General features: G+C 38.6%; 1 non-coding gene and 1 pseudogene across 1 annotated transcript; both read right to left on the reverse strand.

Moving 5' to 3' along the window:
• Positions 1-203: 203 nt before the first annotated feature.
• On the reverse strand, positions 204-1,729 carry LOC121099742 (annotated as a pseudogene).
• Positions 1,730-15,207: 13,478 nt separating this feature from the next.
• LOC121104306 lies at positions 15,208-15,313 on the reverse strand. Its single transcript, XR_005836604.1, has one exon. It is a non-coding gene; the product is annotated as a U6 spliceosomal RNA (small nuclear RNA).
• Positions 15,314-16,815: the final 1,502 nt, after the last annotated feature.

Here is a 16,815-nt window from a genome sequence, read left to right on the forward strand (position 1 = left end):
TTCTAGAAAGAAATAATGAGGAAGAAAAAGACAAAAGATATGCACCAGCTTAGTCAGACCCCTTTCAGAGAGCTTTCCTAAATATCCCACATGGTAGACTTACCCAGTATCTCCTTGGCCCGAACTGTGTCCTAGGTCATTCATCCACCCCTTGCTTCAAGACAACCCAGTAAATCAAGTATTTAAGCTATATATATTTTCATCAAAACTAAAATAGAGTTCTGTTAGTGAGGAAGAAGAGAGAAACTTACATCAGGCAGGCAACTGCCATTGTTTGCTAGATGGCGTGAAAGGAAGATGTGAGGCTATCACAATGAGTGCAGAGGAGAAGGGCAAAGAAATTAAAACAATTTCAGAGAACAAAATAAAATGAAGAACAAACATGACTTGTCCAATAATTGATGTTCCTGTGGGGAGCTCGCAATAGCAGTTAGTGTATATTTAGTGCTTAATTACTATAGATGCTTTCCATATAGTAACTCATTTAATTTTCACAATCCTTTGGGATAGATGTTGACTGTTTGCTTGTTTACTGAAACTGCTTGTTTTCCATTAACCTTATTTCCGTTTTGTTTGCCTTTGTGGAAGAGCAGCTTAAGACCACTCAGTGGTTGTTCCTACTCATTCAGTGGCCTGAGCAGTGGGAGCTGCAGACCAGTCTTCCATGGCCGGCTGGGCTCTCTAGTCTTCGGTAGGGAACTGCTGAATAGGCACAGAAGACACCTTCATGCCTTTGGACAAGTCCACAATTCAGGCTGAGTAGCAGTGAACTCAGGAGCTGGAGCAGGCCATTCACCCTGAAATTCCTCCTGGGTCACGGCCTTTTCAGTAGTGGCCTGCTCTTCCTTTTCGGTCTCTTCAGGCTCTCTGTAGAAGGAGAGATCAGGCGTGGCCTCCTGTGGGGTTCACGGGAGATGGTGCCACACGTGTGCAGAACTCCCCAGGCCAGCACCCACCGCCTCCGACCCGCTGCGTGAGCCCCCGTGCTGTCGTGTGGGATGGCAGTGTCCACACAGTGCAGAGGAGAGTCTGGGTTACACGGAGCGATGGCAGGCGGGTTAACGTAAGACATGTCTGCCAGAGGCTGGTGGGCAGCCCTGGGATCAGTAACATGCTGAAGACACCGAGAATGCTGCCTGGATCTGATTAGTGAAGGTTCCAGGATGAAGCAGCCAGCAATCGGAGTGGCTCCACTGGCAGCAGCCAACTTCAGCACTGCCCAAGGGCCGGTGTTCCTGGAGGATATGACGCTCACACCACTGGGGTTTTCCATGGCAACAATGGCATGAGCTGCCAGCAGACACTCCTTCCAGGTTCTCTTCAGATTTATGATGTAGACGCCATACTTTTCCTTTTGCAGAGGAACTGTTGATTTGGAAGTCAAGGTTGGTGCCACTTAAATGGGTTCCTGCTGCAAGGAATTTAAGGATATCCTCCTCCTTCATTTGCAGGATATTGGGGCTCTGGACATTGTGAAAGTTTCTCTTTAGGTTACAGTGGGAACACAGAACAAAACCCTGTGATTCCCTCCCTGGGTAGTGGGAAAAGGTGTTTCATCACCATTTTAGAGATGAGAAAATAGAGGCACGAAAAGAAACTATTTGCTCATGATAAATAGAAAATAAATCAAAGAGTCAAGACTCAAATGTAGCATCTACAGTCTTAGCACCTATGCGCCAGTGCCTTCCATTAGGGTAACCGAGGTTACTGGGTTTAGCACAGACAGTCCTGAGTTCCAGTACAACCATCAGTCCCATGCACACTGGGATGGTTGGTTACCCCATCTCCCAGAGTTAATCCTGTTATCTTTCATAGCAGGAACATTTTCTTTTTCTTTTCTTTTTTTAACAACAATATCTCTTATTGGCAATAACGGACTTGAACTAATCAATTAACCATAATGTACAAAGAGTTTTTGGAAAAATGCATTCATTTTCTCATAATAAATACATCCAAATTCCAGTTTTTTAAAAAACTAGGACGGTGGAAAAGAGTAAATTGGGCTCAAAACCAAATGATTAAATCAAAGAGAGAAATATTTTCAGATTCCTCTCAGGGAGTCATGTAATCGGCACCATTTCTTCTCAAGGTCTCTCAACATTTTCAATGCTAAAATCAACACATAATTTGAAAGAACACTAAAAGCATAATGATTACAAATCCTTAATGGTTTTCATAATCTTTTGTCTTAATCTTGGAAGATAAGAGACACAATATATCTGAATGGTGAGGAAATGTTTATCCAAAGTTGACAATTCTTTATGCTTCACTTAATTTATTTTTCCTTCTTAATAAATATGAGTTTTCTTATGGTCACAGAAAAGGCAATTTAGAAGTTACTTTGGTTTTAAAATTGAATAATCAATTTATTAATTTACAGATTCTAATTTCATTCTTCCTTAAGCATTTAACTTCAGCTTACAAATTTCGTTATTCCATTATAAGTCTAGCAGACTTGAATTGTCACTTTTAATGGCCTTCAATTAATATTTGGTTACATTCTCAAATGTAGTTAATTAAACTCTTTTAAACGTTTTAAACAGGGTTTATAAATTTAATATATTGACTTTCTTTTAAGTCGTTCAATTGTCTAAATAACAAACCTTCCCAAGTAATTAAATCATTCCTATGAACTAAATTAGTTAAAATTTAAAATATGGTGAAACTTAACACCTACTAAATGTTTTAATACTATATATAAACAGTAACATTTCTCTTAAATTCATAAATCTAAACCAATTACTCAATTCTACATTTTAAATTGGAATCACATGTCTATGTTAGTCTAATAAGTATAATTTTTATTAGTATTACAACCTATAATGCTAAATATGCACAGATTCTTTAGGAAAAGAAAATATTAATATGACATATTTTGATCTCAACTATTTCTGTTATTAATTCTATAACTCTTATGGGTATTAAAAATGATATCTGGTTTGAATTTGGGGTATTTCTCTCTGGTTTTCTATAACAATTGTAGTCATTACTTTCAAAGACATTCTACCAGTTCCTCTGTTTAATTCAACTAAAATTAAACACTTTTTAAAAAAAGATTTTTTATTATTCATTAGGGAGAGAGAGAGCTCAAGCAAGAGCTCTAGGGGGGAGGGAGAGGAAGAAGCAGACTTCCCGATGAGAAGGGATCCCGATGTGGGGCTCAATCCAGGACCCCCAGGATCATGACCTGAGCTGAATGCAGACGCTTAACCAACTGAGCCACCCAAGTAAACCCAAATTGAACACTTTTTAATAGCTTCTGATTTTGTAAGTTTCTCTCTCTCTCACTCTCCCATGTGAGTAGGTGTGTATATTTGCATATGTCTTTGTGATTGTGTGTTGTGTGTGTTTGTGTGTGTATTTGTGTGTATGTGTATTTGTGTCTATATTTCTGTGTATTTGTATGCATGTGCATGTGTGTGAATGTGTATACACATGTACATGGAGGTGGTAGTGGAAGAGAATGACTCCCAGTATTTTCAGAGAGAGCTGATAAGAATACAAACCAATAATAATAATACTGGTTATTTCAAAATAGTGGGACTTAGGGACATTTGCTGCTTTTTACTTAAAGTTTTCTTTATTGCTTGAATAAGCAAGTGTCACCTTTAAAAGAAAAGAGAAAATTTCTTTATTTTATATATTTAAGGTTTTGTTTCTTTTTATTTTTCTTTTGTTTTTTTTGTGGGTTTTTTTGGAGAGAGAGAGAGAAAAAGGAGAGAGAGAGCACGTGCACACAAGCAGGGGAGGGGCAGATGGAAAGGGAGAGAGAGAGAATCTTTTTTTTTTTTAACATGATTTTTTATTATATTATGTTAGTCACCATACAGTACATCCCCGGTTTTCGATGGAGAGAGAGAATCTTAAGCAGGCTCCATGCTCAGCAGAGAGCCCAATGTGGGGCTTGATCTCATGACCCTGAGGTCATGTTCTGAGCCAAAATCAAGTCGGACACTTTACCCCCTGAGCCACCCAGGCACCCCAAGATTTTATTTTTAAATAAATTCTACACCCAATGTGAGGCTTGAACTCATAGCCCTGAGATCAAGAGTTGCATGCTGTACTGACTGAGCCAGGCAGGCACCCTGTCTTCTCTTTAAAATATTTTTTAAAAGGATAATTCCTTTTGTACCGACATGGAAAGATATCTAGACCATATTCTTAAGTCAAAAAAATGAGGTTCAGAGTAAGACATATAGTATTATCCCATTTTTGGAAAAAAACTGGAATAAAACTTTAATGTGGTATGCATATCGATGGGTCTCAAAAATACACAGTATCTCTGGGGTGGGTCTGGAATTGGGGGCTGGAAGTATGTGATATGTAGCTACCTAGAACAGGAGCATTAACCTCAACAAGACGGGAGTTTATTTTGGTCACACAAATCCAGGCTCTAGGCTCTTTCCAGGTTTGGTCCCACCATCTTTCAGGTGTGTCTCCTCTATTCACAGTCACAAGATTGTTGTTGCACCTTTAGGCATTACCTCCAAATTCTAGTCATGAAGAAGATAAAGAGGAAAAAAAATGTGTTCCAGATGAGTTATGTCTTTCTCAGGGAAAAAACAGCTCTCCCAGCAGTCACGCCCGGTTAGCTTGTATCTCATTGGCAGACTATGCCATATGCCCACATAGCTGCGGGAAACCTGCAAACCTAGCTTGTCAGTGGGCACATCAATACCTCAAACAGAACAGAATTGTTTAACATTAAGGGAGAAAAGATAGTATCTCTATATACTCCTATACTATTTCCATCTTTATGATAAAAATGTACTTAAGGAGGGTGTGTGTGGATTTTTAATTTATAAAGAATTTATGTAGACAATGAGTGGAGGAAGCCCATTCCAGATAGAGAAACACATCCGATTTAAAATATCTAAATATGTGGAAAATATTTCTAGTATAGTTGTATGTGATTGTATATACTTTTCATTAAACAGATGAATTGCTAAAACGATCTAAACTGTTATAATGAATTTCTTATGCAACATAATGCACCCTGTTCAAGATAACAACGTTTGGAATAAACTAAGAGCTGGAACACAGATAATGCTTCATGTGGGTTAAACACTGTTTGATTGTTATTATGGAATTCACTCACACCCAGGCAGTTGGGAAACTAGCTGGAGAGAATCATGCACCAGCCCAAGAGGGAAAAAAATCCATTATTTGCACTTCATACTCAAAATACTTAAAAAACACATTTATTTGTAAAGCCAAATAATAACATTAGATCAAAGCTTGGAAACAGCAAAAACTTACCCTCAATTACTCTACAACTATTTTTAAATTTTTTAAAAAGTGAACATTATAAAAATTTTATTGATTTATTTTAAAGTAGTTCTACTTTAAATGTGGGGCTCAAACTCACGACCCCGAGATCAAGAGTCACCACCCTCCTCCAACTGATTCAGCCAGGCGCCCTACCATTTTTGAATTTAAAAGATTTTCGTCCTTCCATTCCCTATCCTTCTGTATACGTGTTTTACCTGTCTGTAATTCCAAACGACTTTCTACTTTGTAAACTGGAAACCAATTATTACAGAGAAGAATTAATGCAAACGTTTTCTTATTTGCATAAACAAATAAAGAGACTCAAAGCAGTGAGGTCTACAAGAGTAAATAGTGCGATATGTTATCTTCTCTGCACTTTGTTTTCCAAAGGTCTATGTTTGAGAGTAGGTGACAGGTGCTCAATCAGCGGCACATATACTAAAATTGGAGGGGAAGTAGGTGACAGGGTTTTTTGTATTCTTAAAAACTATTGTCTTTTTGAGAAAGAGCGAGACCCACGCATTGGAAGGGGAGGTTTCAGAAGGCGAAGCTCTGGAAATACATTGTGTGCTCTGGTTGGAGGAAGCAGCTGCCTGAGGAGAAACAGGAGCAGCTCGGGGTGAGCCGCAGAGCCCAGAGCTGACAGGATGAAGAGGCACTGAGGGTATGAAGGGTGAGTCAGAAGCCTGGGCTGCGGCAAATTCAGAGGATGTGGGGACAAGGCAAGTTTTCTCATCTTGAGTATTGACTTCTGGAGGGAAGTCGTTCCCTCTGACCCTTGTGTGTTTGGCAAAAAGTAATGAACCCTAGAGAATGGCACAAAGTAAGCAAGAAGATAGAGAAAAAGTTCTATGACTGCAGTAAAACTTTTATGGGTCTAGAGGTAAAAATTAAATTAAGTTAGATTAAATTTAATTAATTAAGTGGCATTGCAAAGCCTCCTCAACAATGTTAGTCCTTTCTGCCCCACTGGCTTTGTAGGCCCCTTGGTGCCTGTACTGTGTTTTGCATTTGTTAAGTGTTCACTAAGAACATATTACATGGCTGAGGATTTTCACTGATGGCACAGACGAAACATCCTAGGAGATAACATTTGTACAAGATGCCATTCAGATTTGTAATCCCGGCTTTCTCCATATCCTAATCTCTCCCCAGCATCCGCTGAGCTGATTTCTCTGTCTTTACTACCTTCCAGAGAACAGGGACCTGCCCGTTCTACGGAGCTCTCTATCCTATAACCTATGGGATCTCTTTCCTCATCAGCATTTTAATCCAGGATTTAAGATTGGTCTGTCACTTTGGGTGGTTGCACAATGCCTCTTCTCCTCACATCAACACTATCACTAACTGTGCTGCTCCTTGTCCCCCACTGAGACACCAGCCGTGGCACCTCAGCACATCAGGCTCGGACCAAGCAGAGGACTCCATCCTCACCGCTGGCCTGTGGGCCAGCAGGCCTCTGGTGCTGACAGAAAGCTTTCTATATAATGGGGAAAAGATGGGCTCTTCAACAAATGCTGCTGGTGAGACAGGGAAACTGAAGTGACCCCATGAGAAAACATGCTGGTTCTTTTTCCTTTGCTTCTTTTCTGGCTTCTATTCTTGCTAGGGTCTGCACCCCTACGCACTCTACACATTGCCTTGTAATACAAATAGCATATGTCTTCCCTGCAAGGGACAAGGAGTTAATGATTTCTCTAGAATAGATAACATGTGAGGAAGGACCAGGTGAGAATGACTGGAAGAAGCTATCATGTGCATATTCCAGACCACGGGCATTAGACATCTTGATGCCAAGTCTCCCTGGCTCCGAGGAATAACACTGGGCCCTCATCTTCGTTCTAACTGATTCCTGAGGTCTGAGAGGATATGTGCACCAGACCACCATCTTCAATAAAAACCCCCAGACCCAAACAAAGATGGGACTCATGTTCCTTTCCTCTCTGAGTCTCGCAGAGGGTCCATCTCTATCTGCTCTCTCTCTATCTTCAGTAAACTCTGCTTTCACTTTCTTCTGGCTCATGTTTGATTTCCATCCTGCGAGAAGCCAAGGACCCTCTTGGCTGGTCCCATGGGACTGACCCCCTCCCTAAACATGGTCCCCAAACCCGGCCTGCCTTCACAACTGGAAAAATTGGATGGCTACATGCAAAAAAAAAAAAAAAAAAAGAAAAGAAAAAAGAAAAAGAAAAGAAAAGAAAGAAAAAGAAAGAAAGAAAGGGAGAGAGGGAGGGAGGGAGCGAGAAAGAAAGAAAGAAAGAAACAAACAAACAAACTGGACCACTTCATTACACCATACACAAAAATAAACTCAAAATGGATTAAAGACCTAAACATGAGACCTGAAACCATAAAATTCCTAGAAGAAAACATAGACAGAACTGTCTCTGATATCTGCTGTAGAAACATTTTTCTAGGTATGCCTCCTCAGGCAAGGGAAACAAAAGCAAAAATAAACAGTTGGGATTACACCAAAATAAAAAGCTTTTGCACAGAGAAAAAAAGCATCAACAAAATGAAAAGGCAACCTACTGAATGGGAGAAGATATTTGCAAATGGTATATGTGATAAGGGGTTAATATTAAAAATATATAAAGAAATCATAAAACTGAACACACACCAAAAACCCCACAAATAATCTGATTGAAAAATGGGCAGAGGACCTGCACAGACATTTTTCCAAAGATGTACAGATGGCCAACAGATTCATGAAAAGAAGTTCAACATCACGAATTATCAGAGAAATGCAAATCAAAACCATAATGAGGTATCACCTTACACCTCTCAGAGCGGCTAGTATCAAAGTGACAAGAAATAACAAGTATTGCAGGCTGTGGAGGAAAAGGAACCCTCGTGCACTGTTGGTGGGAATGCAAACTGGTGCAGCCACTGTGGAAAACAGCATGGAGGTTCCTCAAGAAATTAAAAATAGAACTACCATATGATCCAGTAATTCCACTACTGGGTATTTATCCAAAGAAAACGAAAACACTAATGCAAAAAGATACATGCATCCTTATGTTTGTTGCAGCATGATTTACAATAGTCAAGATATGCAACCCAGTGTCCATCAGTAGATAAATGAAGAAGATGTGGTAGATATATATACGACAGAATGCTACTCAGCCATGAAAAAGAAAAGAAATCTTACCATTTACAACATGGGTGGAACTAAAAACTATAATGCTAAATGAAATAAGTCAGACAGAGAAAGACAAATGTATGATTCACTCATATGTGGAATTTAAGAAACAAATGAACAACAACATAGAAGAAACCAAGAAACAGACTCTTAACTATAGAGAACTGATGGCTGCCAGACCGGAGGTGGGTGAGGGAATGGGTGAAATAGGTGAAAGGGATTAAGAAGTACAAACTTCCATACAAAATAATCACAGAGATGAAAAGTACAGCATAGGAAATATAATCAATTAGATTGTAATAACATTGGTGACAGATGGTGACTACACGTATTGTGGCGAGTGCTGAGTAATGTACAGAATTGTTGAATCATTATGCTGTATAGCTGAAACTAATATAGTACTGTATGTTATTTATACTTCAATAAAAAAACTATAATGGAGGAAAAATTAACATATAAAAATCACGCCAGATTTTACTAGGAATATTTAACATCTTGCCATCACTCCAAACTCCAGTTATTACTTACGCATTCTGCAGGAAATTTACATCATCTTGTTCAATATAGTGTTTATTCGTGAGCACTCTTTTCCATGGCTTTTCTCCTAATTCAGACCATTAGCATACCTCATGCAGATTCATGGATCTGCCTAGCTCCTGGAGGACAGGAGTTCCAGGCCCTACACTACTTACCATGTTCTAAAACATTTTTCTCGAAGCGCAGATTGGATCATGTGACTCTCCTGATCAAAAATCTTTAATGATTTCCTGTTGTAGAAGATAAACACCAGCTGCCTCTCAAGTCATGCTTGCCTCCATAGCCCCACATCGACTTGCGCTTCATTCCACACTCCTCTCAATCGTTGTTCAAGGTACTCCTGATATACCGAGTGCTCACCAACCATAGAAGTTTTCCTAGACCCTCCTCTATACTCCAGGAGCTTTTTGAACCTCTTTTAACAATGTGTCTTGTGCTAAACTGTTCTATGTATTGGCCTTTTCCGTAAGACTAAAACCCAGGGACCAGAATTACTATTTCACTCATCCTCCTCACTCCCATGTCTTCTTAGATAATTTACCTGTGTGGTATAAAAGTATAAAAGGGGCATCACTAACCACACACGACCTTCCGAACTCTTCTTGTGGCAACAGCGAACAGGAGCAAAGTGGATACTTGACTTAGGCTATGCCAATCAGATTCTCGCCTTCTGAATTTGGAAACACACACAAACTCACACACCAACTCTAGTTGGAAGGTCAGGTAGACACAGAGCCTGAAACTATTAGTTGGGGTAGCTCCTGTGGGTCATTTATAAGGTGGTCCGAGAGCAGACAGGAGGCTGACAGAAGGCAGAATGAAGCAGAAATATGGCAGGGGCAAAATGCCATGCAGTGGAAGGAAAAAATAAAATAAAATAAAGGAAACAGAAGACAGAAAGGAAAAGGGTGTGTAAGTCAGGGAAGGGGAAGGAAGATGTCTGGCAGCTTGCTCGTTCCAGTGAGGCCAGCCTGTCCTGTTAGCATAGGCTCTATGGGACTTCTCTGCACCCTTACCTTTCACGTAAACAAACCTGAATTAGAACTGTCTTTCCTTGCAACTAAAGGATACCTTATTAATACAAACTTGCATTTACTTTGTTCATTAAATGTTTATTAAATTGAAGTGCTAGACAATATTACATTAAATAGAATTTCCTCAAGTTGAATTGGCACTGGGCAACTTCAGGAATACAAGACACAGGTGGACCAACGTCCTATGCATGATGGCAGCTAGTTATTTCCACTGAGCAGACCCTCCAACATGGAGGGAAGAAGGCAGAACTTTCTCCACGGTTCCAAACTATCTCATAAATTTTACATTAAAAATCAAGAGTCATTTCTCCAGAGCAATACACATTTATAACCTATGCTATTAAAAATGAATGATTCAATATTTTATATTTTATTCCAGATTTTCAGTAATCTTGAGGTTAATTTGATATTGATTGATAGAATGAACACTATTACTGGAAGCTACATGTAAAATATTCATAGGCATAAACCTATGGACTGAATTAGTCATAGGAGATATGATTAAGATGTATAGAATTCTATCTTTGCTGACCTTAATAAGAGAGCCAAAGTACAGCTTCCATTGTAACTGGACCCTGCATACTAGATCAGAATTGACCTATGGTAAAATTTGACCATTATTTAAATATTTCTATTCTGAAACCCCTTCCTAAACTGGAAAAAATATATACTCGTCAGTGTTAAAACAAGAAGTACTTTAAACATGAAATTTAGCTTGCATACAACACAGAGGCTACATTAATAGAACACATTTAAGAATAGATTTCACATGTCATTGTGCCATATAACGATTACCTTTTGTATGTGCAGTTAAATGTACATATGTGACCAGAAGTATAACACAATGCCCACGCAATAATGGGTGCTTTTTACCACGATGAGAAATATTTAGAGAATAGCTTGATTGCTTCATCAAATAAAAGGAAAGGCAGTGTTTTATATGTTCCTACTCTTACCTAATTTAGTATTATTTTTTATACGTTCATTTGTGTAGCTAGTTATGCAGAGTGGAGCAAAATGCAGGATCCTGGTCATTTTGGGCCAAAAAATGGAAAATGCTGACTGTTTTTTCCACTTGGTTTCACCTCTGGCAGAGAAAAGGAGTCAGCCAAGAAATCCGATGTTAGTGCAAATTGAAGGAGATGTTGCTGAATAAGAAATTAAAAATGCTACCCTCATTGGAAATATATATAATTTGGAACTGTATATAAATAAATATAAATATATACATATATATAATCTCCTTATGAAATTCATTTATGGAAAGCAATTTGGATAGATTACATGTATGTTAAAATGACAAAGAAAAAATAAACAATCCAGGGTGGTGTGAGCTGGGAAGAGACACTGCCCACATTTACTAGCTAAGTCTTGCCTCCCCATTTGATCTGACTGCATCAAAACTGGTTGGAAGAACAAGTTCTGCATTGTTAATATATGTGAAACTTTACTTTTAGAGCTTATTAAGTGATCTGGACCAATATTTCAGCTTGATTCATTATAAATCAAGATATATTCAGGGAAAATATCTGTATAGGATAAGAAGTAATTAAAATTATTCTGTCTTTTTTATGTACATCTCACCAGTTATATATACATATATATATATATATATATATATATATATATATATATATATATATATATATATATATATATATATATATATATATATATATATATATATATAGGCCAAGTGTTCAACTCTTGATTTCAGCTCAGGTCATGATCTCAGGGTAAATACTATTTTTCAGAGCTTCATACCTTTTCCCAGATTCTCTCCAAGGCAAGCTCTGGGTCCACCAGTGAGGTGTGTATCTACACAAGGTCACAGCCAGGAAATGGAGACAAGGTAGGTCCTGGGAAAACCACAGTGTCCTCTATATTCGTGGTCTAAGATGGAGTGGCTGGTCTCTACTGCTTCCTGGACTGTCTCCCAGTCAGGGAGGCACCTTAGGGCATCCTGCAGCTGTCTACCACCGAAGTCTGTAGCTGGTGTCACAGTGATCTGTTCTCCTCAGTTCAGTGAGGGCAGTGATCTCCCTCACAGACTCAGTCAGCTCTTAATGACATAGCCCAGAAGCCTGATCCCGCCTCACTTGAAGCTAGCCCTACTTCCAGATTATTCAGTTACCCTTCAGAAATCATCTACTTCTCCTTATCGTTTAACCCCATTTAGGTTTATGTGTGTTGAAATATAAAGACTTGTAATTGATTTCAATTTCTATATTTTTATGTACAATTTAGCACTGTTGTGACAGTTACCATGCTTAAAAATGTTTTGCAAACTATCAGAACAAAAAGGAAATGATTATGCAGGAATCCGACAGCACATCAAATAACAAGACTGGGGGGCTGTGTTCAGAAAGAAGGTAGCTGTGATATCTCAGGAACAGGTGATTTTCTTGATCAATGACAGTGACTGCTCCAGTGGAGCGGGGATGGGAAGGGCAGGGCAGGCCAGGGCATTTGGGGATGATGCTCAACATCAGTAGGCCCTGGACCAGGACCTGGACTCTTCCATGATAGTATCCCAATGATCTGGGCCCAGGTACATATGTAGATTAGTCATGTGCCTGAAGGTGTTATATTGAACGGAGAGGCATCAAAAGTATTCAAAGACCATGTGAAAAATTTTGAATCAGCAGAATATTCTGCTATTGGTTTTTGTAGCAAAGCCAGAGTACTGGCTGCCAGTTTATCTGTAACCAGTCATCCTGGTAGAATCAGCATCCTTTCCCAGGGGTGCTTTGGATGGATTTCCAGCAAAGTTAAACAGAGCTGTTTATTGACATTTATTTGCTGCCTGTACTGGATGGTCTCCATCAACTGTCTTCAAGAACAGAGTGACTAGGAAGGTGCAGAAAGGTAAGAAAGGCTCCATAAAAGGGGGTGATAACTGCACAGAGTCTTTAACAATGTCCAGAAGTTCCCCAGGTTAACGAGGAAGAAAAAAGAGAGCATGAATATGCAAAGGAGTTGCAAAATAATGGCTTATCTGAGGAACTGCTAGTAGCTGGGTGTGGTAATATTGTGTACACATGGAGAAGTGAGAAGGTGAAACCAAGGAAAGTAGGCACTTATATGTGGAATCACCACTTATTTGTGTGAAAGTCCTTGTCTGACAGGTCTAGGATTTTTCATTTTGGGCTACGGGTGATGAGATACCATCAGATGATTTTAAACAAAGAAATGACATTATCAGATTCACAGTTTTTGGAGAAAATCTGGAGAAGAAAAACCGAAAAGACCAACAAATAATAAGAGAGGAAATGAAGGGCCTGTACTGAGGCAGGTCTAGACAGTAAAGGAAGACAGGATCATCAGGAAGTTGGGTGAGCTAGAACTAGTGACGAATTACAAGTGGAGGCAAAAGGAATAGTCTGAGTCCCAGAGGTCTCCACTTGACAATGGGTGGATAGTAAATGAGAGCACAAGAGAAGGCGTGTGTTTGGCGGGTGGGCAGAAAAGGAAGATATTTTCATTCAGAGTTTATGAGACATCTAGGTGGACATGTCTAATGGCCAGGAGAGTGGTCAGGTATAGAGAAAACATGAGAATTGAGAGACAGATTTAAAAGCCATAAACATATAGAAAGCAATTAAAGTCATTGGGCCTTGCCTAGAGAGATGCAGAGAATATGCCTTGAACCTAAGAATTTCCTCATGACAGGGGGAAATCAGGACTTTTATTGCAAATATATGAGTAGCAGTATCTATTCTTTTTTTTTAATTCATTTTATTTATTTATTTTAGAGAGGGAGAGAATGTGTGTGTGTATATTCGAGAAGGGGGCAGGAGGGTAGGTGGGAGAGCAAACTCCATGCTTGACCGTGGGCCCGACGCAGGGCTCGATCTCATGACCCTGAGATCACGACCTGGGCCAAAACGAAGAGTCGATACTCAACCGACTAAGCCACCCAGGTACCCCAGGTAGCTTTATGTAAATTCTTTATGAAACCTTCACAGACTTCCCTGAGCAAAATTAAATCTTCTCATGTGTATAATAATTTTTAAGGGCTGCCATAACAAAATATGAAAAACCGTTGTTTAAACAACAGAAATTTATTTTTTCACAAGGCTAGAAACTAGAAGCCCACGATCAAGAAGTTGACAGTTTGTTTAATTCTGAGGCCTCTCTCCTTGGCTTGCAGATGGCTCTCTCCTGGCTATGTCTTCAAATGGTCGTGTGTGTGTGTGTCTGTATCCTGATCTCTTCACCTTCTTAAAAAATTTGTTTGTTTGAACAAGTCATTTGGACGACCAGCTTCTTTGTTTTTAATTGAAGTATAATTGATATATAGTATTACAATTATATTACTTTCAGATATTCAACATAGTGATTTGATAATTCTACACATTACAAAATGCTCACCATGAAACGTGTAGTTACCATGTCAACATACAACATTTTTACAATATTATTGACTATATAATGAGCTTTCCATCCCCATGACTTCTTTATTTTGTGACTGGAAGTTTGTACCTCTTAACTATTTTGCCCTTTCTCCCTCCACCCCCCTCAGCAACCAGGAGTTTGTTCTCTGTATTTATGTGTCTGTGTTTGCTTTTTGCTTACTTTTTTTAGATTCCACATATGAGTGCAATCATATAGAATTTGTCTTTGTCTGACTTATTTCACTTAGTATAATATGTTCTAGGTCCATCCATGTTGTTGCAAATGGCAAGATTTCATTTCTTTAATGATAATTAAGATAATATATATACCACTTCTTCTTTATCCATACATCTATTGATGGATGCTTAGGTTGCTTCCAAATCTTGGATATGGTAAATCATGCTGCAATAAATACAGGGATGCAAATATCTTTTTGAATTAGTGCTTTTGTCTTCTTCGGTAAATACCCAGTAGAATTACTGGGTTGTATGGTATTTCTCTTTTTAATTTTTTGAGAAAAACCATAATATTTTCCACAGTGGCTGCACCAATTTACATTCCCACCAATAGTGCATGAGGGTTCTTTTCTCTCCACGTTCTCACCAATGCTTGTTATTTCTTGTCGGTTTTGATACTAGTGACTCTGACAGGTGTAAGGTGATACCTTATTATGGTTTTGATTTGCATTTCCCTGATGATTAGTGATGTTGAACATCTTTCCATGTATCTGTTGGCTATCTGTATATCTTTGGAAAAATGTCTATTCAGGTCTTCTGATCATTTTCTTTTTTTTTTTTGGTAACACTTTTTATTGCCCACGTTTTATAAAATATGGAATGCTTCATGAATTTGCATGTTATCCTTGCACAGGGGCATGCTAATCTTCTCTCTATTGTTCTAATTTTAGCATATGTGCTGCCAAAGTGAGCACCCTCTGCCCATTTTCTAATTGGATTATTTGTGGGGGGTTTTTGGTCTGTGTTGGATTTTATGAGTTCTTTATATATTTTGTATATTAACCCCTTATCAGATATCTTCTCCCATTCAGTAGGTTGCCTTTTCCTTTTTTTGATCGTTTCCTTCATTGTGCAAAAGCTCTTTAGTCTGATGTAGTCCCAACTGTTTATTTTTGCTTTTGTTTCCCTTGCCTGAGGAGACATATCCAGAAAAATATTATGAACACCAATGTCCAAGTCTTTACTGCCTATGTTCTCATTTAGTTTTATGGTCTCAGGTCTTACATTTAGGGCTTTAATCCATTTGAATTTGGGTTTTTTTCTTTTTTTTTAGAGAGGTGGGGGAAGGGCAAAAGGAGAGGGAGAGAGAGAATCATAAGCAGGCTCCACACCCAGCACAGAGCCTGATGCAGGGCTCAGTCATAACTCTGACATCATGGCCCGAACTGAAATCAAGAGTTGGATGCTTAACAGACTGAGCCACCCAGGCTCCTCCAACAATATTAATTCTACCAAGATGATATCTCTTTCCATTTATTTGTGTCCTCTTCAATTTCTTTCATCACTGTCTTACAGTTTTCAGAGTACAGGTCTTTCACTTCCTTGTTTAAATTTATTACTAGATATGTTATTCTTTCTGATGCAATTGTATAGGGGGTTGGTTTCTTGATTTCTCTTTCTGCTACTTTGTAATTAGGGCATAGAAATGCAACAGATTTCTGTATATTGATTTTGTATCCTGCCACTTTACTGAATTCATTAACTAGTTCTAATAGTTTTTTGGTGGCGTCTTTAGGGTTTTCATATCATCTGCTAATAGTGATGGTTTTACTTTTTCCTTACCAATGTGGATGATTTATTTCTTTTTCTTGTCTGATTGCTGTGGCTAGGACTTCCAGTACTATGTTGAATAAAAGTGGTGAGAGCAGGCATCTTTGTCTTGTTCCTGATCTTAGAGGAAAAGCTTTCAGCTTTTCACAATGAGGTATGATGTTAACTGTGGGTTTGTCATATATGACCTTTATTATGTCAAGGTACACTTACCTACTTTGTGGAGAGCTTTTTTTCATGGATGATATTGAATTTATTTAAATGCTTTTTCTGCATCTGTTAAGATGATTGTATGATTTTTATCCTTCATTTTACTCATGCGGTGTCTCATGTTGATTGATTTGTGGATATTGAACCATCCTTGCATCCCTGGAATAAATCCTGCTTGATCGTGGTGAATGATCCTCTTAATGTATTGTTGAATTCAGGTTGCCAATATTTTGTTGAGGATTTTTGCATCTCTGTCCATCAGGGATATTGATCCATATTTTTTTGTCTTTATCCGGTTTTGGTATCAGAGTACTAGTGGGCTCCTAGAAGGAATTTACAAGCATTCCTTCCTCTTTTTTTTTTTTTTTTTGGAGTAGTTTGAGAAGGATAGAAATTAACTCTTCTTTAAAATGTTTAGCAGAAAAAAGAAAACCAA

The sequence above is a fragment of the Ursus maritimus genome, unplaced genomic scaffold (assembly GCF_017311325.1).
Source record: "Ursus maritimus isolate PB19 unplaced genomic scaffold, ASM1731132v1 scaffold_20, whole genome shotgun sequence".
Classification (NCBI taxonomy): Eukaryota; Metazoa; Chordata; class Mammalia; order Carnivora; family Ursidae; genus Ursus; species Ursus maritimus.